We start from the raw sequence: 27,362 nt of genomic DNA, 5'->3' as shown, positions 1-27,362 counted from the left end.
GCAACGAGATCAACCAAATCGTTTCTAATGGAGCAGTAATGAACTGAACTAGATATGCCCAGAAAAAGAACTCTGGGAGATGACTAAAAACCTAATGGTTTTGGAATTCCCAATCCCTATATTTATGCACACCTGCATTTTTGATTTCCTTCACAAGCTAATTGTACAATATTTCAGAGTCTGATTCTCTTTCTACAGCAAAATAACGTTTTGGTCAGGTATACTTATTGTGTATCTAATTTATATTTTAATATATTTAACATCTACTGGTCATCCTGCCATCTAGGGGAGGGGGTGGAGGGGGGTAAGAGGTGAAAAATTGGAACAAGAGGTTTGGCAATTGTTAATGCTGTAAAGTTACCCATGTATATATCCTGTAAATAAAAGGCTATTAAATAAAAATAAATAAATAAATAAAATAAAGCCTGTGTGGTTTTCTCTTGCCCAAATTAAGGAGAAGCCTGTCCATCTTATGTGGAGATATTTTTTGCTTTACCCAACGTATGACACTACTGCATATTATTTCACTGATTCAGTAGAATTATTTTGTATTTGATATAGCTGTTTCAGAATGACTGGAAATCCTAGTCCTATAAAAAATAGATCCCTGGACATAGATCATGATTAAGAGTGAGGTCCACTTCATTAGAGGTGACCATGGACCCTTTAATAAAGTGCTATTGGCTCAGACCTCTGCCTCAGTCTCTCTTATTGTAGATGAGATAATTTTAATCTCCACAATACATGCACAAGCATGCCAAGTATATTTCCACACCAGTCATGTTGTGAAAGAATTAGAACAAATGGGGAAAACATGAGAAAGAAAAAAGATAACTAAAAGCAAGAAAATAAGTTGATTCAATCATCATTCAGGTGCTCTAATTATTTTCCTACACAGTCATCATTCCACAATGAGTCCCTTGGAATTGTCTTTCATCATTGCATTGCTAAGAAAAGTTAAATCTATTACAATTGATCACTGCACTATATTGCTGTTACTGTAAAAAATGTTTTCATGGTTCTCTTCACTTCATTCAACATCAATTTAGATAAGACTTTTTAGATTTTTTTCTGAAATCTGCCTACTTATGATTTCTTATAGCTCAATACTATTCTATTACATTCATATATCACAATTTGTTCAGCTATTCCTCAATTAATAGTCAATTTCTGATTCTTTGCCACCAGAGAGATGCTATAAATAATTTTGTAAATGTATGTTCTTTTCCCTTTTTATGATCTCTTTGAGATACAGATCTAATAGTGGTGTTGTTAAGTCAAAGGATATAAACAGTTTTATAGCCCTTTGGGCATAGTTTCAAAGTGCTCTTTGGAATGGTTGAATCAATTTAGTTGAGAAGTTTCAAAAATTCCCTGTCAACCCCTAATTTTTCTCCTCCATTGTAAAATCTTTTCTTGCCTCTCTTTTTTATGAGGTAACTTTCCCCCTTCTACCTTTCCCTTTGTTTTTTGTCTAGTGCATCTTTTTTTCTCATCCTTCATTTTTTTTTATTTTTTAATATTTATTTAAAACTAAATTAAAAAACTGAAAAACAAAGACAAAATGAAAATAAAAAAATAAAACAAAACAAAACATTGTCATGTGCCCAGAACATCAGAGAGGCTTCAAAATATGTAACAATAAATCTCTTTTTCAAGAAAGCATATATGATAATAGAAGAGATTATATTTTCATGATTATCCATCTTTTCTTTGCTTCCTTGTAGGTTATTCTTTTGTTCTCTGCTGTGCACTTTTGACTTTATTCTTTTTTCCCCTTTCATCTCCTCAACTCGCCCAAGCAGGCTACAGTTAAACAAAGATATATTCACACACACACACACACACACACACACGTGTGTGCATATATATATCCATGTTTCTCTGTGTATTCATACACACACCCATACACATAAATATATTTGTAAATGAATATATACATCTTTATGCATACATATGTATGTATATATATACACACATATATATATATATATACAGATGCAGTTACACATATCTAAACATGCATCTAAAATGATATTATATGGCTGACACATAATGCAGATTGATCTCTTGACTGAATCTTTGGATTTTTCTGAGATCGGTGATTACTAGCCTTTTTTTTTTATTTCTAATAAATTCTATTCTTGATTCTTGTAGTATTTGTGTACATCTCTTATTACCTATCCCTGCTAACTCTTTTAACTTAACTCTGCTCCTTAATTTGTCTTGCAATATTACTTTATTATTACTATTGTCTTGAAATATTATTTTTAATTACTATTATCTCCCTCCCAGCCCTTCATTCCTCTCTTATCTCTTCCATCTACCCTTTCCTTCTTCTTTATCCCATTTCCATCAATGTATATACTTTATCACAGTTCCTGTAATTTAATAACTTTCTTTACTGCACCTTATCCTATGTCACTCTTCCCTTCCTTTATCCTTTTAATGTTAAATTGCACACCTTGTCCTCCTTGCCCTCTAATGCCTGTGTATTAATTCTTCCCCTGAGCCTCATTCACTCAACATAGTTATGTTTTTCTTAACTTTTCTTAAATAATTTTGCCTTTTAGTGTCAGATCATATTCAATTCTGCCCCAGTTTTTCTTTTAAGTTATCCAATTATTGATGTCAATTTTATATATATTGTATATATTTCCATGCCAAAAGGAAAAAAAAAACATTATTTGCCCATATTGAGTTACTTGGGATTAATCTTTGGTTTTTGGTGCCTATATGTTAAATTTTCTATTAAGTTGGGTTTTGGGTGAGACAAAGCCCTGAAAACCTGAAACTTTATTAAATGTCCTTTTTTGCCATTCAATATAATAGTCAGTTTTGCCAGAAATGATATTTTTTGGCCACAGGCCTACTTTTTTTGATTACCAGCATCTATAATTCCAGGAGCTAGAGTCTTTTATTGTAGCTGCAAATAAATCCTGTACAATTCTAATTGTAGCTTCAGCATATTTGAATTTTTTGTTTGGTTTCTTTTTTCTTTGATCTGAAGGTATCAAAATTTTGCAATTATATTCCTATGTGCTTTACACAAAGGTTCTCTTTGAGGTGATGATTGGTGGACTTTTTTTATTCTTACTTTCTCATGTTCTATCACTCCAAGACAAATTTCTTTGATTATTTCTTGCATTATTGTGTCAAGATTCTTTTTTTAATCATAGCTTTCAAATAGTCTAATTCTTATATATATATTTTCTTTTTGAACTGTTCTCTGGATGTTGTTTTTCTAATGTTTCACATTTTTTTCTATTTTTTCAATCATTACATTTTATTTTTGTTATTTCTTGGTCTCTTGTAGCTTCTCTGACTTCTCCTTGCCCAATTCTAATTTTCAGAGAATTATCATTTTAAGACTCTATATCTCCTTTTCTAATTGGTTAACTTTTTTCAAAATCTTATTTTTCTTAGGTGACTCTTTCTTTTAGTTTTTCCTCAATATTTCTTATTTAATTTTTGAATTCTTTTTTGGGTTTTTTTTTATAAATTCCTTCTGGGTATGTAGTCATTTACTATTACTCTTTGGGGTAAAAGAGGCTTTTTATTCTTCACTAACCTCCTCTGAAGATGAGTCTTGGTTCTCCCAATTCTCATAGTAAGTTTCTATGGTTGTGCGTTTTTTCTTTTTTTAATCCTGGGTTGGAGGATACAGGGATGGTGCCTATATGTCTTCACTTCAGGTCTCCCCTCTCATCTGGAATCTAAAAAACCAAAGACTGTATCCTCCTTCAATCTGAAGTGGGGCTTCTGTGCTGCACTGCCTCTGCACTCACTAGTTGGGCTAGTTCCTTCTTCCCAAGGAGAGCATCTATATCTTCAGCACAACTGGGCTTGACATTCCTTATTAGCTAAAGTTCTCTCAATCTTCCTGATCTCAGACGCCCAACTGCAATAGGGTTCAAGAGGTAAAAGTTCCTGTAGTTCAAGTTGAATTTACCCTGAACCCAGCTAGCCCCAAGAACTCCCTATGTGTTTTTTTTAATAGGTTATTTTTTTTTATTATAGTAACTTTTTATTGACAGAATTCATACCAGGGTAATTTTTTTACACTATTATCCCTTTTTTAATTTTTTTGATTTTTATTTTTTTATTATAGTAACTTTTTATTGACAGTATCCATGCCAGGGTAATTTTTTTTTTTACAACATTATCCCTTCCACTCACTTTTGTTCCGATTTTTCCCTCCCTACTCCACCCCCTTGCCTAGATGGCAACAGTCCTATATGTGTTGAATATGTCCTAGTATATCCTAGATACAATGTATGTGTGCAGATCCAAACAGTTTTCTTGTTGCACAGGGAGAATTGGATTCAGAAGGTAGAAATAACCCGGGAAGAAAAACAAAAATGCAAACAGTTTACATTCATTTCCCAGTGTTTTTTTTTTTTTTTCTTTGGATGTAGCTGCTTCTGTCCATCACTGATCAATTGAAACTGAATTAGGTCTCTTTGTCAAAGAAATCCGCTTCCATCAGATTACATCTTCATACAGTATCGTTGTTGACTTATATAATGATCTCTTGGTTCTGCTCATTTCACTTAGCTTCAGTTCATGTAATTCTCTCCAAGCTTCTCTTGTATTCATCTTGCTGGTCATTTCTACAGAACAATAATATTCCATAACATTCATATACCACAATTTCCAACCATTCTCCAACTGATGGGCAGCCACTCAGTTTCCAGCTTCTAGCCACTACAAACAGGGCTGCCACAAACATTTGGCACATACTGGTCCCTTTCCCTTCTTTAGTATCTCCTTGGGGTATAAGCCCAGTAGAAACACTGCTGGATCAAAGGGTATGCACAGTTTGATACCTTTTGGGCATAATTCCAGATTGTTTCAGAATGGTTGGATTCGTTCACAGCTCCACCAACAATGTATCAGTGTCCCAGTTTTCCCCAATCCCTCCAACACTCATCATTATTTTTCCTGTCATCTTAGCCAATCTGACAGGTGTGTAGTGGTATCTCAGAGTTGTCTTAATTTGCATTTCTCTGATTAATAATGATTTGAACACTCTTTCATATGAGTGGGAATGATTTCAATTTCTTCATCTGAAAATTGTCTGTTCATATCCTTTGACCATTTATCAATTGGAGAATGGCTTGGTTTCTTATAAATTAGAGTCAGCTCTCTATATATTTTGGAAATGAGGCCTTTATCAGAACCTTTAACTGTGAAGATGTTTTCCCAGTTTGTTGCTTCCCTTCTAACCTTGTTTACATTAGTTTTGTTTGTACAGAAGCTTTTTAATTTGATGTAATCAAATTTTTTTATTTTGTGATCAATAATGGTCTCTAGTTCATCTTTAGTCACAAATTTCTTCCTCTTCCACAATTCTGAGAGATTAAACCATCCTATGTTCCTCCAATTTGTTTATAATCTCATTCTTTATGTCTAAATCATGGACCCATTTTGATCTTATCTTGGTATACGGTGTTAAGTGTGGGTCCATGCCTAATTTCTTCCATACTAATTTCCGGTTATCCCAGCAGTTTTTGTCAAATAGTGAATTCTTATTCCAAAAGTGAGGATCTTTGGGTTTGTCAAACACTAAATTGCTATAGTTGAATTATTCTGTCTTGTGAACCCTAACCTGTTCCACTGATCAATTAATTTATTTCTTAGCCAATACCAAATGGTTTTGGTGACTGCTCTTTATAATATAGTTTTAGATCAGGCACAGCTAGGCCACCTTCATTTGATTTTTTTCATTAATTCTTTTAGTTCTTGACCTTTTATTATTCCATATGAATTTTGTTGTTATTTTTTCTAGATCATTAGAATATTTTCTTGAATCTGATTGGATAGCACTAAATAAATAGATTAGTTTAGGAGTATTGTCATCTTTATTATATTTGCTCGACCTATCCAGGAGCACTTGATATTTTTCATTGTTTAAGTCTGACTTTATTTGTGTGGAAAGTTTTTGTAATTTAGCTTATATAATTCCTGACTTTCCTTTGGTAGAAAAGATTCCCAAATATTTATGCTGTCGGCAGTTATTCTGAATGGAATTTCTCTTTGTATCTTTGCTGTTGGATTTTGTTGGTGATGTATAAAAATGCTGAAGGATTTATGGGGATTTATTTCCCTGCAACTTTGCTAAATTATGGATTATTTCTAATAGCTTTCATAGAATCCAGGGTTCTCTAAGTATACCATCATATCATCTGCAACAGTGATAGTTTGGTTTCCTCACTTATTCATTCCTTTAATCTCTTTCCTCAACTCTTTTCTGATAGTGTTGTAATACTTTTGAATAATAATGGTGATGTGGGCAACCTTGCTTCACTCCAGATCTTTTGGGGAAAGATTCCAGTTTTCCCCATTGCATATAGGGCTTTATGATGGTTGTAAATATATGCTCCTGATATTTTAAGAAAAAGTCCATTTATTCCTATACTCCAAGTGTTTTATTAGGAATGGATTTGGTTTTTATCAAATGCTTTTTCATCTATTGAGATGATCATTTTATGGTTTCTTTTGATATAGTCAATTATGCTAATAGTTTTTCTAATTTTAACCAGCCCTCATTCCTGGTATAAATCCTACTGATCATGTGTATTATCCTGTGGATGATTTTCTGTAATCTTTTTGATAATTTTTTATTTAAGTTTTACTCGATATTCATTAGGATTGGTCTATTTTTCTTTCTCTGTTTTCAACCTACCTGGTTTGGTATCAGTATCATGTCTGTGTCATAAAAGTAGTTTGGTAGGATCCTACAGTCCCTATTTTTCAAATAGTTTATATAGCATTGGGGTTTTGTTCTTTAAATTTTGGTAAATTCAATGTAAATCCATTGGTCCTGGGGTTTTTTTCTTGGCTGGTTAATAGCTTGTTCTTTTCTTTTTTCTAAGATGGGACTGTTTAGGATTTACTTCTTCCTCTGTTAATCTGGGCAAGCTATATTTTTGAGGTATTCTTCCATTTCATTTAAGTTGTCAATTTATTGCCATAAAGTGGGGCAAAGTAATCCCTAATTATTGCTCCTAATTTCCTCTTCATTGTGGCAAGTTCCCCTTTTCATTTTTAAGATAACAATTTGATTTTCCTCTTTCCTTTTTTTTTAATCGGATTTACTAAGGGTTTGTCTTTTTGTTGGTTTTCATAAACCAACTTTTAGTTTATTAATTAATTCAATAGTTTTTTTTCTTTCAATTTTATTGATCTCCATTTTATTTTAAATTTCAAGTTTAGTGTTTGACTGGGGTTTTAATTTGTTCATTTTTCTAATTTTTTAGTTGTAAATTTGTTGCCTTCTTTTTCTCTTTACAATAAGCCTCTAGAATAAAATTTCCCTTATTCCACTTTGGCTGCATCCCACACATTTTGGTATGATGTCTCATTATTGTCATTTTTCTTGGGTGAAGTTATTAATTATGTCTATGATTTCTTTTCAAATCATTCTTTAGGATGAATTATTTAGTTCCAATTATTTTTGTTACTTTCCCCTTTTTGTTGGTGTAATTTTTTTTGCCTGTGATCTGAAAAGGATGCTTCATATTTGTTCTTAGTGTTTTGAGTTTGGGGTTTTTTGCTAATATATGGTCTATTTTTGTATGGTTCCATGAACTGCTGAAAAAAAAGTGCTCCTTTCTGTCTCCATTTCATTTTCTCCAGGGTCTATCATATCTAACTTTCTGTATTCTATTTCCTCTTTGACTTCTTTCTTTTTTTTTGTGATTTGGTTTCTGATTCTGAGGTAAGGTTGGATCTCCCACTATTATAGTTTTGCTATCTTTTCTTCTTGCAGCTCTCTTAATTTCTCTTTTAAAATTTAGATGCTACACCATTGGTGCATATATTTTAATATTGATTTGCTTTTATTTATGCTACCCTTTAGAAGATATAGTGTTCTATCTTTTTTTAATTAGATCAATTTTTGTTTTGTTGATCTGAGATCGGATGGCTACCCTATTTTTACTTCACCTGAACATTAATTTTCCCATCCTTTTCCTTTTTCCTGTTTCCTCTTCCATTCCTTTTTAAACCCAATATTTTAATTCCCTTTCTTTTTTTCCCCTTCTTCCTGGCCCCTCCTTTTTTACCCCCTCACTTTTGTTTTTCCCCCATTTCTTTTCCCTTCATTTTTACCTTCTTTTATTCCTTCCCCTTTTTCCCCTTCCCTTTTCAATAATGGGGGGCCCAAATTTGTTTCTAACTTTTTTTTAAAAGTAATTCTTTCTTTCCCACTTATTCTCCCCCTATTCTTTCTCCTTTTTTCCTTTCTCTTTTGGGGGGTATTCCCCCTTTACCCTTTTTTCTTTTCCTTTTCCCTTTTTCGAAAGGAACGATTTTTGAAATAGTTCCCCAAATTTTTTTTCCTTTTAGGTTTCGATTCTTTTTCAGTAAACCTTTTAATTCTTTTTTCCCAAAAATGGGGTTTCACTTTTTGTTGAATGACCACTTTTCCCTGGAAAAATTGCTCATTCTCTAGAAAGTTATTTTTTTCATCCTTTTACCCGGAAATATATTCCCAGGTTTCTTTTTTCCTTTTGGGTTTTTTTGGTTCTATTTTTTTTTCAGTTTAAATTTTTCCTTTGTTTTGAGGGTTCTGGCATTTGGCCACTATATTTCTTGGTGTTTTGATTTTAGGATCCCTTTCAGTGGGTGATCAGTGAATCCTTTCAATGTCTATTTTACCCTCTGTTTCTATGACTTCTGGGCAGTTCTCTTTGATAATTTCCTTGAAAATAGTTTCCATACTCTTTTTTTCATCGTATTTTTCTGGGAGTCCAATGATTCTCAGATTGTCTCTCCTAGACCTGTTTTCCAGATTTGTTGTTTTCCCCAGAAGGTATTTCACATTTTTCTCCATTGTTTGGTTTTTTTGGTCTTGCTTGACTAATTCTTCTTGTCTCCTCGAGTCATTCAATTCCATTTGTTCTATTCTTATTTTCAATGAAGTTCTTTCTTCACTCACTTTTTTTATATCTTTTTCTAATTGTCCAATTTGTTCTATGGAATGTTTTCCATTTCGCTTCCATTTATTCTTTAGTGAGCTATTTTCTGTTTCCAGTTCACTAATCCTATTTTCAAGGATTTTTGTTTCTTTATCCATTCTGTCTTTAAGTGAGGTGGGATGACTTCTCCAGACTCTCTTGCCAAGACTCCCTCTCCTTTTCGCATTTTCTCCTAGCTCTCTTGTGAGAGCCTTTTTAATTCTTCTTGAAGGATTCATCTGTGCTGAGGACAGATGATCTCCTCCTAGTGGGGATTCACCTGAAGATAATCTGTTTTAGTCTCCTCAGGGTTTAGAGTCTGTTCTCTGTCTGTATAAAAGCTGTCAATCGTTAAAGTCCTTTTAAATTTTTTGCTCATTTTGTCAGAGAAGAATCAGAGATAAACTAGCAAAGAAAAAAAAGGGAAAAAAAAAAAAAAAAACACACAAATGGAATCTGCTTTTTTGGGGGAGGGGCTGAGTGGCTTTACCGAGCTTCCTCTACAAACTGAGGGGGCAGCAGCGAGGCACTAGCAGGACTCTGAGAGCGTGCTGAGACACTGTGGGGGAGGGGTGGCCGGTCTCAAGGAACTCCAGCTTTTTGGGGTTGTATTCTTCACCCCTGGTGTTTTTAGCTTCTCTGCTGGGCTACTGACTTGCTGCCAGAGCAAAGTATCCAATCCTGTACTGAAGTTCTCCCCGCAGAGACGGCTGAGATCACACCCCAACCCGCTCCAGTCTGCTTGGCTATGAGCTGCCTGCCAAGCTCCTGCTGCCGCTGCCCTCAGCCTGTGCCCAATCTAAAACCGTCCCGCCCTCAAGCAAAAACAGACCTTTCCTGACGAATCTCAAGGATGTCTTCTCTTGGTAACTGTTTGTGAGTTTTTTTTTTTTTCAGTCAGGCATTAATTCAGAGGCTTGTAATGAGATGGATTCTGAGAGAAAATGCGGAGCTTACACAGCTGTGTGCCTCCTCGCTGCCATCTTGGCCGGAAGAATCAAGAATCACTCCCTATATGTTTCTGTGGCTCTAACCTGAAGTTGTTTGCACTTTACACTGGTTAAACTTTCATCCTGTGATCTTTCTTTCAGTCTCATAAAGTTGTCCCAGAAGAACTCCTGTTCTTTCCCAAGTCTTCTTTGTTTTCAACCAATCTGAGGTGCAAATTCATTCCCTTTGTGGAAGAAATTTGTAGATCTTGAAATTTCTCACCTACTCTGAAATCTTCCCTGAAACTTCCCCCTCCCCTCATTATTTTTTAAGCATTATTCCATACTATTGACTCATATCCATGTCCTCTGTATTTATAAACTTCTTTGAACTGCCCTAAAGGTGATAATATTCTTAGAAATTATATGTATAATAATCACAAATAGAAATAGAAACAGTTTAACATTATGAAATGGTTTATGGTTTCTCTCTCTACTTTTTTTTTTCCTGAGGCAATTGGGGTTAAATAACTTGCCCAAGGTCACACAGCTAAGAAGTGTTAAATGTCTGAGGCCAGATTTGGACTCAGACTGACTTCAGGGCTGGTGCTCTATCCATTGTGCCATCTAACCACCCCTCTTCTTTTCCTTTTAATGCTTCTATTATATCTCATTTTTGAATGTCAAATTTTCTATTCAGCATTAATGCTTAAAAGTCTTCCATTTCATTAAGTATCGATTTTTCCTTGGAGGAATACGGGAAGATTTTCTTGATAGGTGATTCTTGTTTGAAATCTTAACTCCTTTCACTTCCAGCATATGATATTTAAAGCCCTCATCTCCTTTATTCTAAAACTTGTTTGAAACTGATAGTGTTACTAGGATCTTTGATGGATGTTTGAAATGTTTTTCTTTATTTTTTTACTTTGTTTTATTTTTTTGATGTCTTATGGAGTCATAAGCTTTGACTTGCCCAATTCTAATTTTATTAAATTTTTTTTAATTTTCAAAACATATGCATGCATAATTTTTCAATATTGACCCTTGAAAAAATTGCAAAAAAAAATTATCTTCCACATTTCCCTCCTTTTCCCCCATTCTCTTTCCTAGATAGCAAATTATCCATTACATATTAAACATGTTTATATATATATAATTAAATCATATATATAGTTATCATGCTGCACAAGAAAAATCAGATAAAAAATAAAAAGCGAACAAAATGAAAGCAAACAAAAATGAAAGCAAAGAATGAAAATGCTATGTTGTGATACACACTCGGTTCCCACAGTCCTCTCTCTGCTGTAGTTGATTCTCTTCATCACAAGAACATTGGAATTGGCCTCAATTGTCTCAATGTTGAAAAGAGCCATATCAATCAGAATTGATCATCATATAATGTTGCTATTGCTGTGTATGATGATCTCCTGATTCTGCTCATTTCACATAGTCCTTGGGTTTATCAAACACTAGATTACTATAATCAGTGATCATTTTTTCCTATGAACCTAATCTAGTTCACAGATTGACTACTATTTCTTAGTCAGTATCAAATGGTCTTGATGATCACTGCTATAAAATATAGTTTTAGGGTTGGTAATGCACCTTTGTGTGCATTTTGTTTTCATTAATTCTCCTGAAATTTTTGACCATTTGTTCTTCCAGATGAATATAATTTTTCCTAGGTTTGTGAAGTAATTAGGGGGGTGTTTGGTATGGCACTGAATAAGTAGATTAATTTAGGTAATATTGTTATTTTTATTATATTAGCTCAGCCTACCCGTGATATTTTCCAACTGATTAGTTCTGAGTTTATGTGGAAAGGCTTTTGTAATGATGTCCATATAATTCCTGGTTTTGCCTTAGCAGATGGGCTCCCAAATATTTTATGTTACCTACAGTTATTTTAAATGGAATTGGTCTTTGTATCTCTTGCTCCTGGACTTTGTTGGTAATACATAAAAATGTTGATGATTTATGTGAATTTATTTTGTGTACTGCCACTTTGCTAAAGTTATAAATTGTTTCTAGTAGTTTTTTAGTTGATTCTCTAGGGTTCTGTAAACATATCTTCATATCATCTTCCAAAAGTGATTATTTGGTTTCCTTGTTAACCTACCATAATTCTTTTAATGTCATTTTTCTCTTATTGAAAAAGGTAACATTTCTTATACAAATTTAATAGTGATAGTGATAGTGGGCAACCTTGTTTCACCTTTGGTCTTACTGGGAATGCTTCTAGGTTGTCCCTATTACATCTGATGCTTGCTGATGGTTTTAAATAAATGCTACAAATCATTTTAAGGAAAACTCCATTTATTACTATTCCCTCAAGTGTTTTTATTAGGAATGGATGTTGGATTTTGCTTTTTCTGAATCTAATGAGATAATCATATGATTTTTGTTAATTTGTTATTTATACAATCAATTATGCTAGTAGTTTTTTAATATTGAACGAGTCCTGTATTCCTAGTATAGATCCTATTTGGTCATGTGTATTATCCTGGGGATAACTTGCTGTAATCTCTTTACTAATATTTTATTTAAAATTTTTGCATCAATATTCGTTAGGGAAATTGATCTATAATTTTCCTTATCTATATGTAGATATAGATATAGATATCAGCACCATATCTGTGTCACAAAAGGAATTTGGTAAAACTCCTTCTTTCCCTATTTTTTCAAGTAGTTTGTGCACTATCAGAACTAATCTTTAAATGTTTGGTAGAATTAACATGGAAATCTTTCGATTCTGAAAATTTTTTCTTTGGGAGATGATTAAAAGCTTGTTCAATTTCTTTTTTTCTAAAATGGGACTATTTAAGTAATTTGTTTCCTATCTGTTAATCTAGGCAATCAATATTTTTGTAAGTATCCCTCCATTTGACTTAGTATATCAGATGTATTAACATATAATTGAGAAAAATAGCTATTAAGCATTGCTCCAATTTCCTCTTCATTGGTGGAAAGTTCTCCCTTTTTATTTGTGATACTAGCAATTTGATTTTCTTCTTTTCTTTCTCTAATCAAATTAACTAACTACAGATTTATCTATTTTGTTGTGTTTTTTTTTCATAAAACCTATTCTGCTTTTTTAATTAATTCAACAGTTTTCTTGCTCTTTTGTTTATTAATTCAACAATTTTCTTGCTCTTGATTTTAGCAATCTCCACTTTTATTTTCAGAATTTCCAATTTGGTATTTAATTAGAGGTTTTTAATTTGTTATTTTTCTAGCTTTTTTAGTTGCAAGCCCAATTCTTTGATATTATCTTTTTCTATTTTATTCAAGTAAGTATCTAGAGATATAAATTTTCACCTATTAACTGCTTTGGCTGCATCCCACAAATTTTGTATGTTGTGTCATTATTGTCATTATTTCAGATGAAATTATCAGTTGTGTCTATGATTGGTTGTTTCACCCACTCATTCTTTAGGAAAAGATTATTTAGTGTCCAATTAAATTTTGATCTATTTTTCCCTAGATTTATATTACATGGGATTTTTATTGCACCATGATCTGAAAAATATGCATTTACTATTTCTGCCTTTCTGCATTTTATTTTGAGCTTTTTATGTCCTAATATATGATCAATTTTTGTGTAGATTCCATGAATCACGAATAAAAAAGTATAGTCCTTTTGGTATCCATTCAATTTTCTCCAAAAGTCTATCATACCTAATAGAATTCCATTTACCTTCATAACTCCTTTCTTATTTATTTTATGATTTGATTTCTCTAGTTCTGAGAGAGCAAGTTTGAGATCCTACACTAGTATAGTTTTGCTATCTATTTCTACTTGAAACTCTCTTTACTTCCCCTCTAGGAATTTGGGTGCTATACCACTGGGTGCATATATGCTTAGTACAGATATTACCTCGTTATCTTTTAGGAGGATATAGTTTGCTTCCTTATTTCTTTTAATTATATTTATGGTTGCTTTTGCTTGATCTGAGATCAGGATTACTAACCCTGCCTTTTTTTTTTAACTTCAGATAAAGCTACTAGATTCTGCTCAAACCTTTTACCTTTACTCTGCATGTATCACTCTGCTTTAAATGTGTTTCTCACAAACAACATATTGTATAATCCTGGCTTTTAATGCAGTCTGTTATCCACTTCCATTTTATGAAAGAGTTCATCCCATTAACATCACAGTTACAATGACTAATTCTGTATTTGTCACCATCTTATTTTCTTCAAGTTATACTTATCTCTTTCCTTTACCGCTTATCTTCCTCCCCAGTATTTTGTTTCTGGGTATCACTCTCACAAACAGTCTTTCCCTTTTACCAGCTCACCCCATTTCTTATATGTTTCCCCTACTTCTTCTATTTTGCCTTCTTTTAGCCTCCCCCTTTCCTTTTCCCTTTCTCTTTTTATTTCCCTACAGGTTAAGTCAAGTTTCCCTGTGAAGCTAAATATATCTGAAATTTTCTCTTTAGCCAGATGTGTTGACAGCAAAATTCACACAATATTCACCACCCTTCTTTCTAATTCCCTCAGTTACAGCAGGTCTTTTTTGCTTCTTCATAAGATAGAATTTATCCCATTTTAATTCCATTTTACTCTTCTTCCAGAAGAATTAACTTTCCTGCCCTAGTTTCTTTTTTATATCATAACAATAAAATCAATTGATACCTACCTCCTCTATCTATATCCATAAATATTTCTCAAGAGGTTTTTTTTTCCTATTTAACTTTTTATGCTTCTCTTAAATTCTGTATTTATAGATCAGATTTTCTGTTCAGTTCTGGTCTTTTCATAAGAAACAAATGAAATTCACCTGTATCACTGAATGCCCATATTCTTCCCTGAAAGATAATGATCAATTTTGCTGCATAGTTTATTCTTGACTGCAATTCAAGTTCCTTAGCCTTTTGGAACATCAGATTTCAGCCCCTTTGATCCTTTAAAGTGGAATCTACTTAGGTCCTGGGTAATTTTGATTGTGTATCCTTGATATTTAAATTGGTTACTTTTGGTTGTTTGCAATACTTTCTCCTTGATTTGATAATTCTGAAATTTAGCTATGATATCACTTAGAGTTTTGATTTTTGAGTCTCTTTCAGGAGATGATATGTGAATTCTTTCAATTTTATTTTTTCAACTGGTTTTAGGACATCAGGGTAGTTTTCTTTGATCATTTTTTGAAAGATGATGTGTGGCTCCTTTTTTCAAGAATGATTTTCAGGAAGTCCAAACGTTTTCCTCTTCTAGATCGATTTTTCATATCAGTTGTTTTTTTTCCAATGAGTTATTTTATATTTTCTTCTATTTTTTTGTTTTGTTTGATTCTTGATGTCTCATTAAGTCATTCATTTTCAGGTATTCACTTCTAATTTTTAGCAAATTATTTTCTTCAGCAATCTTTTTATTTACTTTTACATTGGCCAATTTAATTTTTAAATGTGCTGCATTGTTCAAAGATTTTTTTCCAGAGTTTTTTTTTTTCATTTTACCAAATCTATTTTGCAAGGAGTTATATGCTTTTTCCACTTCACAAAACTGATTTTGTAAGATTTTTTCTTCAGATAATTTGTTTCCTTTTTTAAAATCTATCTCTTTATTTTTATTTTTTTAATTGTAACTTTTTATTGACAGAACATATGCCTGGGTAATTTTTTTTTACAACATTATCCCTTGCACTCACTTCTTTTCCGACTTTTCCCTTCCCTCCCTCCACCTCTCCCCTAGATGGCAAGCAGTCTTATACAGGTTAAATATGTTATAGTATATCCTAGATACAATATATGTGTGCAGAACCAAACAGTTCTCTTGTTGTACAGGAAGAATTGGATTCAGAAGGTAAAAATAACCCCGGAAGAAAAACAAAAATGCAAACAGTTTACACTCATTTCCCAGTGTTCTTTCTTTGCCTGTACCTGCTTCTGTCCATCATTGATCAACTGGAACTGAACTAGATGTTCTCTTTGTCGAAGAAATCCACTTCCATCAGAATATATGCTCATACAGTATCATTGTTGAAGTATATAATGATCTCCTGGTTCTGCTCATTTCACTTAGCATCAGTTCATGTAAGCCTTTCGAAGCTTCTCTGTATTCATCCTGCTGTTCATTTCTTATAAAACAATAATATTCCATAGCATTCATATACCACAATTTACCCAACCATTCTTCAATTGATGGGGATCCATTCATTTTCAAGTTTCTAGCCACTACAAACAGGGCTGCCACAAACATTTTGGCCCATACAGGTCCCTTTCCTTTCTTTAATATTTCTTTGGGATTATAAGTCCAGTAGTAGCACTGCTGGATAAAAGGGTATGCACAGTTTGATAACTTTTGGGGCATAATTCCAAATTGCACTCCAGAATGGATGGGTTTATTCACAACTCCACCAACAATGCATCAGTGTCCCAGTTTTCCCTCATTCACTCCAACATTCATCATTATTTTTTCCTGCCATCTTATCCAATCTAATAGGTATGTAATGGTATCTCAGAGTTGTCTTAATTTGCATTTCTCTAATCAATAGTCATTTGGAATACTCTTTCTATATGAGTGGAAATAGTTTCAATTTCATCATTTTAAAATTGTCTGTTCATATCCTTTGACCATTTATCAATTGGAGAATGGCTTGATTTCTTATCAATTAGTCAATTCTCTATATATTTTGGAAATGAGGCTTTTATCAGAACCTTTAACTGTAAAAATGTTTTCCCAGTTTGTTGCTTCCCATCTAATTTTGTTTGCATTACTTTTGTTTGTACAAAGACTTTTTAATTTGATATAATCAAAACTTTCTATTTTGTGATCAATGATGACCTCTACTTCTTCTTTGGTCACAAATTCCATCCTCCTCCACAAATCTGAGAGGTAAACTATCCTATGTTCCTCTAATTTATTTATGATCTCATTCTTCATGCCTAAATCATGAACCTATTTTGATCTTATCTTGGTATATGGTGTTGTGTGGGTCCATGTCTAATTTCTGCCATACTATTTTCCAGTTTTCCCAGCAGTTTTTGTCAAATAGTGAATTCTTATCCCAAAAGTTGGGATCTTTGGGTTTGTCAAACACTAGATTGCTATAGTTATTGACTATTTTTTCTTGTGAACCTAACCTATTCCACTGATCAAGTAATCTATTCCTTAGCCAATACCAAATAGTTTTGGTGACTTCTGCTTTATAATATACTTTTAGGTCCGGTATAGCTAGGCCACCACCATTTGATTTATTTTTCATTAATTCCTTTGAAATTCTCGACTGTTTGTTCTTTTATATGAACTTTGTTATTTTTTCTAGGTCCTTAAAATAGCTTCTTGGGAGTCTGATTGGTATAGCATTAAATAAATAGATTAGTTTAGGAAGTACTGTCATCTCTATTATATTCACTCAACCTATCTAAGAGCACTTAATAGTTTTCCAATTATTTAAATCTGACTTTATTTGTGTGGAAAGTGCATTGTAATTTTGCTCATATAATTCCTGACTTTCCTTTGGTAGATAGATTCCCAAATATATTATGCTATTGACAGTTATTTTGAGCTTAAGTAGATGTGCGCGTCCTCTCCGCCATCTTGGCCGGAAGTCTGTATTTCCTTTTAAAATTTTTCCTGCAATGTTCCCATGTCATTTTCCTAGTTTTTCTTCTCTCTTGTAAGATCCTTTTTTTTAAATTCTTCTAAGAGAGACTTTTAAGACAGAAACCAACTCATATTGGCCTTTGGGGCTTCATCTGGAGATGCTTTGCTTTTAGTGTCATCAGAATTTGAGGTCTGTTCTTTTCTTTCTCCATAACATCTATGGCCAATTTTTTTTATTTTTTGAGATTGAGGTTTACTGTTAGGGCAAAGGGAGATTGTTGTGTCCAGCTTCCTCTACAGATGATAATGGCTACACTGAATTGGTACTAACTTCTGGTACTGGTTTAACATAGCTTGATCCCACATTATTCTGAAGTTCATTATTTGTCTTATGTATTGGATGTCCTACAGCTGACCTGCTGATCCACTGGCTTGTAGCAAGGACAGAGTAGCAAACTCTGCTATAGATTTCTCCTGTAGATTCCCTGACATGCGCACCATACCACCCTGATTTTCTTCATTGTGTCTGTGCTCATTCGCCTCCACCCACACCTAAATTGAAATTGACCTTTTCGGAATTCCTTCAAAAATACCTTCTGCTGGAAATTTGTTACACTCCAAATATTTGTGGGTTCTGTCAGTCCAAAACCAGTTCAGAGCCTTGATTTGGTACTGATCAGGAAGAGCTCAGATAAAGCTATGTCTCCTCTCTATCAACTTGGCTTTGACCTTCCCTGGAACTATGCTTGTTAGCTGTTTCAGCCTCTTCCTATTTGGGGAATTTACTGTTAGTGGAATTATTTTCAGTCCAAATTAATTTTAGCTTGGACAGATTAAGTCCTATATAAATATTAGTCCTTTTTCTTCTATCAGCTCCAAATATTGATTATCACCTATTTCCATTTGTTCTTTAATTCTCTGGGTGGATTTAATTAGAATCTTTGAATTTTTTCAAGTTTGGACAGGATATAATGGGTATCTCTGTCAAATTTTTGTCACTTTGTTGTGCTTAATGACATCCCTGTTAGAGATTTTCTTTATACTTTCTTCTCTTCCACAAATGCCAGGGAAAATTGAGTTCTCCTGTTTATTGAAAATACATATAATGGTAAGAACAGGATAAGAAAAACTATCATGTGAGAAAAGAAATGATAACAGCTTAAAAATTATTAAATATATCTGAGCCTAACTTCGTGAGTTGAGTTCACTGCTCTAACAGAGTGTGAAAGTTAACGAAGGGGCTCTAAGTTAAAACTAACAATTAGAACTGCTAACTATTATTTTATTGGTTTATATATCCTGAGGAGGCAGTTCTCATTACTCTGAAAAAAAAAAAAGTGAAAATGGTATGTGTTGATCCACATTTAGTCTCTCTGGGTGCAAATGTCATTTTCTATCCAAAGTTTATCCACATTGCCTTGAATCACTGAATTGCTGAGCAAAAAACAGGTATATCATACTTAATTATCACAAAATCCTGTTGTTTCTGTGTACAATGTTTTTTTTTTCCCCTGATTTTGCTTGCTTCACTCAGCATCTGTTCACATAAATCTTTCCAGCTTTTTCTAAAGCCAGCCTATTCATTTTTTTAATAGAAAACATTTCAGAGACCAGAATTTATTCAGCTATTCTCCAATTAATGGGCATCTATGCATTTTTCAATTCTTTATCCTCACAAAAAGAATTGCTACAAACAAGTGGTTCCTTTTTCCTCCCTTTGGAAAAGTGGCACTGCTAGATGAAAGTGTATACATAGTTCCAAATTGCTCCCCAGAATGGTTGAATCACTTTACAACTCCACTGACAATACATTAGTGTCCCAAGTTTCCTACATCCTTTCCAACATTTTGCTTTATCTTCTCTTGTCATCTTAGACAGTCTGATAGGTTTGAAATAGTATCTCACAGTTGTTTTAATTTGGATTTCCCTAATCAATAGTAATTTAGAGCATTTTAAATATGATTATAAATGGCTTTAATTTCTTTATCTGAAAATTGTCTCTTTTTAATCTTTAGACCTTTTATAAATTGGCTTATATTCTTATAAATTTAGGTAATTTCTCCATATATTTTAGAATGACAGCCTTATCAAACATATTTGCTTTAACATTTTTACCAGTCCACTTCTTTTCTAATATTGGCTTTATTGCTTTTGCTTGAGCAATTTTTTTTTAATTTAATGTAATTAAAAGTAGTCATTTTGCATTTCATAATGTTCTCTACTTCTTCCTTCCCTCCATCCCTTCTACAAAGATTTGATACATAAACTATCCCTTGCTTTCTTAAGCAAGGGATACTATCAACTTTTGCATCTAAATTACGTACCCATTTTGACTTTATTTTGGCATTACTTGTATATTTCAGATCTGTATTGAGTTTGTAAGATACTATTTTCTAATGTTCTCATAAATTATACCCCTAGTTTTATTGGAAATGGGTCTAGTTACTTCCCATTATAAATAATGCTTGCTGATGGTTTTAGACAGAGGTGGCTTATCATTTTAAGGAAAACTCCATTTATTGCTATGCTCTTTAGAGTTTTTAATAGGAATATATGCTATGTTTTGTAAAAAAGATTTTTTGCATCTATTGAGACTATTATATGATTTCTGTTACTTTCATTATTGATAATGGTCAATTGTGCCAGTAATTTTCCTTTTACTGAACCAACTCTGAATTCCTGATATACATCTAATTTGATCATAATGTATATCCTGCTGATAAATTGCTGTAATCTCTTTGAAAATATTTTATTTAAATTTTTGCATCAATATCCATTAGGAAGATTGGTCTATAATTTTCTTTCTTTTTATTCTTCCTGGTTTAGGTATCAACACCATATTTGTATCATGGAAGGAATTTGGCAGAAATCCTACTTTGCCTATTTTCCCAAATAATTTAACATAACATTGAAATTAATTGTTCCTTAAATTTTTGAGAGAATTCACTTTAAATCCATCTAATTAAATAGTTGCTCATTATTGCTTAAATTTCTTCTTTATTAAAAATTTCACTTTTGATGATGGTAATTTTAGGTTTTTTCTTTCCTTTTTCTAATTAAAATAATTAAAGATTTAACTATTTTTTCATAAAACCAAATCTTAGTTTTATTAGTTCAATAGTTTTCTTATTTTCAATTTTATTAATATCATTTTTGATTTTCAGATTTTCTAATTTGGCATTTAATTAGATTTTTAATTTTCTTTCTCATTTTTTTAGCTGCATGTCCAATCCATTGCTATCTTTCTTCCTTTATTTTATTCACATAAGCATTCAGAGACATAAAATTTCCCTTTAAAACTGCTTTGGCTGTATCCCATAATGTTTGCTATGTTATCTCATTATTTTCCTTGGATGAAATTGTTTTTATGATTTGTTGTTTGACCCATTCCTTTTTAGGATTAAATTATTTAATTTCCAATTGACTTTTATTCTATCTTTCCCTGACCTTTTATTACATGTAATTTTTATGGCATCATGATCTGAAAAGGATGCATTTACTATTTCTTCCTTTCATTTTTGTTTTCTAATACATGGTTAATTTTTGTATAAGTGCCATGTGCCACTGAAGAAAAAAGCTTACTCCTTTCTGGTACAATTAATTTTTCTCCTGGGATCTATCACATTTCAGTTTTGCCAGATTCTTTGAATCTCCCTAATTTCTTTTTTGTTTATTGTGTGGTTAGGTTTACCTAATTCTAAAAGAGGAAATTGGAGATCACTCAATAGTATAGTTGTCTATTTCTTCCTATAACTGCATTACTTCTCTAAGAAACTGGATGCTATAACACATAGTACATATATGTTTAATTTTTATATTAATTCATTGTCTATGGTACCTTTTAACAAGGTGTAGCTTCCTTGTCAGTTTTAATTAGATTTTTAGCATAATATATTCTGCTGCAGTCTTTTATTCTTATTCTGTGCATGTCTGTTTCAACTGTGTTTCTTATAAATAACATATTGTAGGATTCTGTTTTTTACTTCACTCTGCTATCCACTTCCATGTAATGAGGGAATTCATTCCAATCACATTCACAGATATGATGACCAGATGGCAATTTTTCTCCATCCTTTTTTCTCCCCTCCACATTGTGGGGTTCTTGTTCTTTAAAATATAATATGAGATGATTCTCTCTGGGAGAAAGCGGGTTTCTCAGGGAGGTTTTCTGGAGGCAGTCTTGCTTTTAGTTGAAAGTAAATAATCACTCAAAATCACAACCAGTGATAAAAGTTCAGATCTTTTATTGTGTCCTTCAATATAGCCTGGTTAGCTCAGAGGCCTATCTCTCTGCTTAGTTCTAAGAGCTCTTGCAGCTTTGTCCTCAGCTTCTGCCTCTGCTTTCTTAAGCCTCCAGCCAACACCAAGGTGGAAAATGCAATGAATCTCTCTTGCCTCAAAGAGAGGGCTTGTGGGCTTCCTCCCAGAGTGCTCCTCTCTGACCCCAGTCAATGTTCCCAGAGAAATTCTTTTTCAGCTCTAAGAGCTTCTTCCATATATATGATCTCCCAAAGGTTAACTCCTCCTTCTGGAGGCAGGGCTTAAGGGAGGTGTAAATTCAGATATCTCAGACTAAACCATGTGAATTCCAATGAGTACTAAAATATTTCTTGCTTCTATGAGCTCTCTAAAGGTGTGAACACAAGCATTATTGTCTATCAGTATTAGCAACCCATTACCCTGAAAGAATTCACTCTAAGGTGTGAACCAACAAGCACTGTATCAATTCTATTAAGTTAAAAATCATGGATTCTGACAACACCCTTGAGTTTTCACCTTGTTTCAAGCTGAGTTGACACTAGGATTCCAACACCACATATATTTTTCTCTCTCTCCACCCTGTTTCTCCTTAGTAGTGTTTTATTTTTCCCTGACCTCCTTCAATCTTCCCTTCTTTCTAGGGAGTGAGGTGACTCTCCTCCCTTTCTTTACCCCATTTTCTTAACGTTTGTTCCCTCCCTTCTATCCAGCCACGCTTATTCCTTTCCCCTTTCCCCTCCTACTTCCTTACACTGGAAAACAAGTTTCTATGCCCAGTTGAGTGTGGATGTTATTCCCTCTTAGAGCCAAAACCAATGAGATTAAGATTCATAACAATGCTCACCCTGCCCCTTCTTTCCCTCTAATGTATTAGTTTTTGTGTGCCTCTTCATATGAACTAATTTACCTCATTCTTCCCCTTTTTTTCTCCGAGCACAATCTTTTTTCTATGCTTTAATATCTTTTTCTTTAATATAATGACATCAGAGCCAATTTATACCCACACTTTCTATATATGTCCCTTTCTGCCTGCCCTGTAAAAAGTTATAGTTTTCAAAAGTTACTAGTATCATCTTCCTATGTAAACAATTTAACCTTTAAATAATGTTGTTGTTGTAGATGGTTGTCATTTTTTCTTTCCTGCTTACCTTTCTATGCCTCTTGAGTCCTGTATTTGTAGATCAAATTTTCTGTTTAGTTCTGGACTTTTCAATGGAAATGATTGAAAGGCTCCTATTTTAGTAAAGAAATATATTTTCTCCTGAAAGATGATGCTCAGTCTCATTTGGAGAGTTGATTCTTGATTGTAATTCAAGATGCTTTGCCTTTTGGAATAGGGTATTCCAAGGCCTCAGATCTTTTCTTGTAGAAAATGCCAAATCCTAGGTAATCCTGATTGTGACTCATTACTTTAAATTGTTTTTGATTTTTCTCCTTTTTTTCTAAAAATGTGCAGCACTTTTTCCTTGAGATTGTAGTTCTGGAATTTTGCAAGGATATTTCTTGAAGTTTTCTTTGTGTGATCTCTTTCTGAAGGACAATAGATTCTTTCAATGATTATTTTCCCCTCTGGTTATGATATATCAGGGCAGTTTTCTTTGATAATGTCTTGATCTAGTTGTTTCTCCAATTATATTGTTTTTCCAATTACATATTTTACTTTTTCATTTTTTTCATTCCCTTTCATTTGTTTAACTAATTCATGATATCATATAGTGTCATTGGCTTCCATTTACCTGATTCTAGTTTTTAATATATGAGTTTATTTGGTTTTCGTATCTCTTTTTCCATTTGATTAATTCTTCATAAAATTTTTCTTCAATGGATTTTTTTTTGCATTTAAGCAATTGCATTTTTTAAGGAAATGTTTTCTTTTTTTTTTATTAAAACTGTTACAAAGCATATGCATGCATAATTTTTCCAGTATTGACCCTTGCAAAACCTTTTCTTCCAAATTTTTCCTTTCCTTTCCCCCATTCCCTCCCCTAGCTAGCAGGTAGTCTAATATGTTAAATATGTTGAAATACATTTTAAATCCAATATATGTATACATATTTATGCAGTTATCTTACTGCACAAGAAAAATCTGATCAAGAAGGAACAAACAGAAAAACTGAGAAAGAAAACAAAATACAAGCAAACAATAACAGAAAGAGTGAAAATTTTATGTTCTGTTCCACACTCAGTTCCCATAGTCCTCTCTCTGAGTATAGATGGCTCTCTTCATCACTGAACAAGTTCAACTGTTTTGAATCATCTCAAAGAGAGTCACGTCCATCAAAATTGATCTTCATATAGTCTTCTTGTTGCCATGTATAATGATCTCCCAATTCTGCTCATTTCACTTGGCATCACTTCATGTAGGTCTCTCCAAGTCTCTCTGAAATCATCCTGCTGGTCGTTTCTTACAGAACAATAGTAGGAAACATTTTCTTTTTTCCAAACTATTAATTTTCTCTTGCATACCTCTCATTTCTTTCCCCAATTTTTCTTCTATCTCAAAAGTTTATGTGAATTTTAAAATCCTTTATGAGCTCTTCCAAAATGGCTCTTTGGGCTTGAGATTAACTAATATCTCTTTTTGAGGTTTCACATGTGGGAATTTTGTTCTATTCTGAATTGTTTTGGTCTTCCCTGTCATAATAGTAGCTTTCTATGGTTATAATTCTTTTCTGTTTCTTGCTTATTTTCTTTCTTTTTTTTTCTATTTTTTGACATTTATAGTCTCTGCTCTTAGGGCATACGGAGCCCTGTTCCAAGATGCTTGTGCAGCTTTTTACTTTGGCTTTGGGCACAGAGACCCTTTGTATTTGGTGTCTTGCTCACAGCGCTGGGAGTAGCCTGACTTAGTTTTATTTATTGTTATCTGGTTTTCCCAGGCTGGCAATTTATTTTCTGTTCTATGGACTGGAGACTGTCCTATTTGTTACTGTTTTATTAAGCCAGGTTCAAGAATCTCAGTTGCTGATCTGTTGTGATTGAGATCCTCCCATTGGCTTTCCTGAACATTGTCTGAGCTAGGCGGCACACTCCTTTCACCCCAATGAGACTGACTGTTCTTGAAGTCCTTCCAACTTATCCTCATCTGAAAATTGTTTCATTCTATCTCTTCTTAGGCTCTGTTGTTCCAAACTTTATACAGAGGATTGAATTATGCTTCTGGGGAAACTGAGCAAATTCAAGGAGCTTCATGGATTCACTCTGACACCTTGACTTCACCACTGCAATTCAAGTTTTAGCATTTTGATGAGAATTAATGTATGTCCTTCCTTCCTTTCTTCCTTTCTTCCTTCCTTCCTTCTTTCTTTCCTTCCTTCCTTCCTTCCTTCCTTCCTTCCGTCCTTCTCTCTCTCTCTCTCTCTCTCAATATATTTTCCCTTTAATACTCTAACTCTCAAATATGTCAGCCCTTAATTCAGTCAATTACCTTTTCTATTCATCCCATACAAAACAATTAGTAGTGTGGTATTTTTAAAGGGCATTTAAGGGAAGATAAGGAAGATAAAATAGGCAGTACTACATTAGTCATGAACATAACTTTCAACTCTGACAATCTTCATATTTTCCTTCTGAGCATCCAAAAGTATGTTCAAATTTTTTTATAAATTATAATTATTTTAGAGCCAGAAGGAATTTTAACTCAAGTCTAACCCCTTCATTTTGCAGGTAAGGAAACTAATGTATGGGTGTATGATGTGACTTGCCTAAGTGTGCAAATCTAGTTTTAACTTAATTGTTAGTAAAATCCAAGATTTTCTGAGTAGAGCATTCAGGCCACTATCAGATACTATCTCTTAACTAATACTATATCTGAATTTGTGAATATAAAATGATAAGTGCAATTTAGGCAGGAAAGATATTTGATGCCTAACAGTGCTGACATTCATAGAATGCTACTTAGTGTGAAAAGCTCTTTACTTACACTGCATTCACCCTTTTGTTCAGGGGGAAAACAAAAACAAAACCAAAAAAAAAAAAAAAAAAAAAAAAAAAAGCTGAGACACAGAGAAGTTAAATGATTTCCTCAAAGTCCCATATCTGAGTCAGACTTCAAACTTTCTCCCTCAATTGAGGACCAATACTCTCAGCAATGTTTAATGTAATAGCAAACATTAGGCACTTATTCAATACTATTTGGCTGGTTGGCTATTCAATATGCTTTGATGTCACCTCCCCAAAAATGTATGATCACACATTGAGTAAACATTTTTATCTTTCATAGTTAGTAATCACTATCTTTTCCCTCTTATCTTGCAATAGCATTGCATCATCTGAGTAGACAGCACAAAAAGCCTGTGTTGGAGCCTTAGAGCAGAAATGATCATAGCATATCTTGGAATGCTCTTCTCATTCATTGCTTCAAAGACAATTTTATATATATATATATATATATATATATGTGGGTGGGTGGGTGTGGGTGTGTGGGTATGGATGTGGGTGTGCATACACACACATATACACTTACTATCAGGAAAAGTACAGTATCAGGGTGGTTTATGTGATGTATCACCACATAAAAATAATATTTTAGTTCACATATACACAGTTTTTTATAAGTTCCATTTCAGAGTCAGAGATGGAAGTCATAAAAGAATATGCAACCTATTTTTGCAGCTCTTCTTGGCACTGTCCTGATTTTAGTTTACTGAAAACCAAAAAAATGCATTTCTTTAGGAGACCTGCAATAATTGGAGCTTTAGAGTTGACTTTTTTATTTAGAGTACAGCTCCTGACTTGATTTGAGTATGTGTGTGTGTGTGTGTGTGTGTGTATTTGTGTGTGTATACATGTATATGTATTTTTTCAGAAAAGACATGCTTCTTTTTACATGATAAAGATATAATCATTCCATGGTCTCTTTCCAATTTAATCAGAAAACTTATGAAGTTTGAGTGAAAAAGAAACCAGCAGTTTCTTGTTATAATTTAAAGAAAATTGATTGGAAATAGCTTTTTGGTTTTGTTTTAAACTTTTTCAATTGAAACTTATTGTTTCTACATGTGATATAATTACTAAAAGCAGAAAATGATCAGTCTTTACTCTTACTCCTTAACAGGAAAAAAGGGAAATAAGCCTTTACAAGGTGCTCCATAAAGATATTTTAAAACGATTTTTGTCAATCTTTTGCTTTTATATTGTCAAATTTTCTTCCAGCATCTACCTGCTCCTCCCTGAAGGGTTAATTAAATTAAATAAAATAACATTTGTTTTTAAAAAGAAAGATTTTATCTATTTTTAAAATCAGAAAAATTAATTAATACATTAAAAAATTCTGGAAGTAAATATGACTCTCCATATCTGTATACTTCTTCTATCTCTAAAAGTATGTGACACATCTCTGTGACAAAGCACCATAAAGATATTTTAAAACGATTTTTGTCAATTTTTTGCTTTTATATTGGCAAATTTTCTTCCAGCATCTACCTGCTCCTCCCTGAAGGGTTAATTAAATTAAATAAAATAACATTTGTTTTTAAAAAGAAATATTTTATCTATTTTTAAAATCAGAAAAATGAATTAATACATTAAAAAATTCTGGAAGTAAATATGACTCTCTATATCTGTATACTTCCTCTATCTCTAAAAGTATGTGACACATCTCTGTGACAGAGTATATCACAAAATATATGACAGAGATGTGCTCTGATACATCTTCTTT

This window comes from Sarcophilus harrisii, chromosome 1 (genome assembly GCF_902635505.1).
Source record: "Sarcophilus harrisii chromosome 1, mSarHar1.11, whole genome shotgun sequence".
In the NCBI taxonomy this organism is placed as follows: Eukaryota; Metazoa; Chordata; class Mammalia; order Dasyuromorphia; family Dasyuridae; genus Sarcophilus; species Sarcophilus harrisii.
This window is presented reverse-complemented; position numbering follows the sequence as displayed.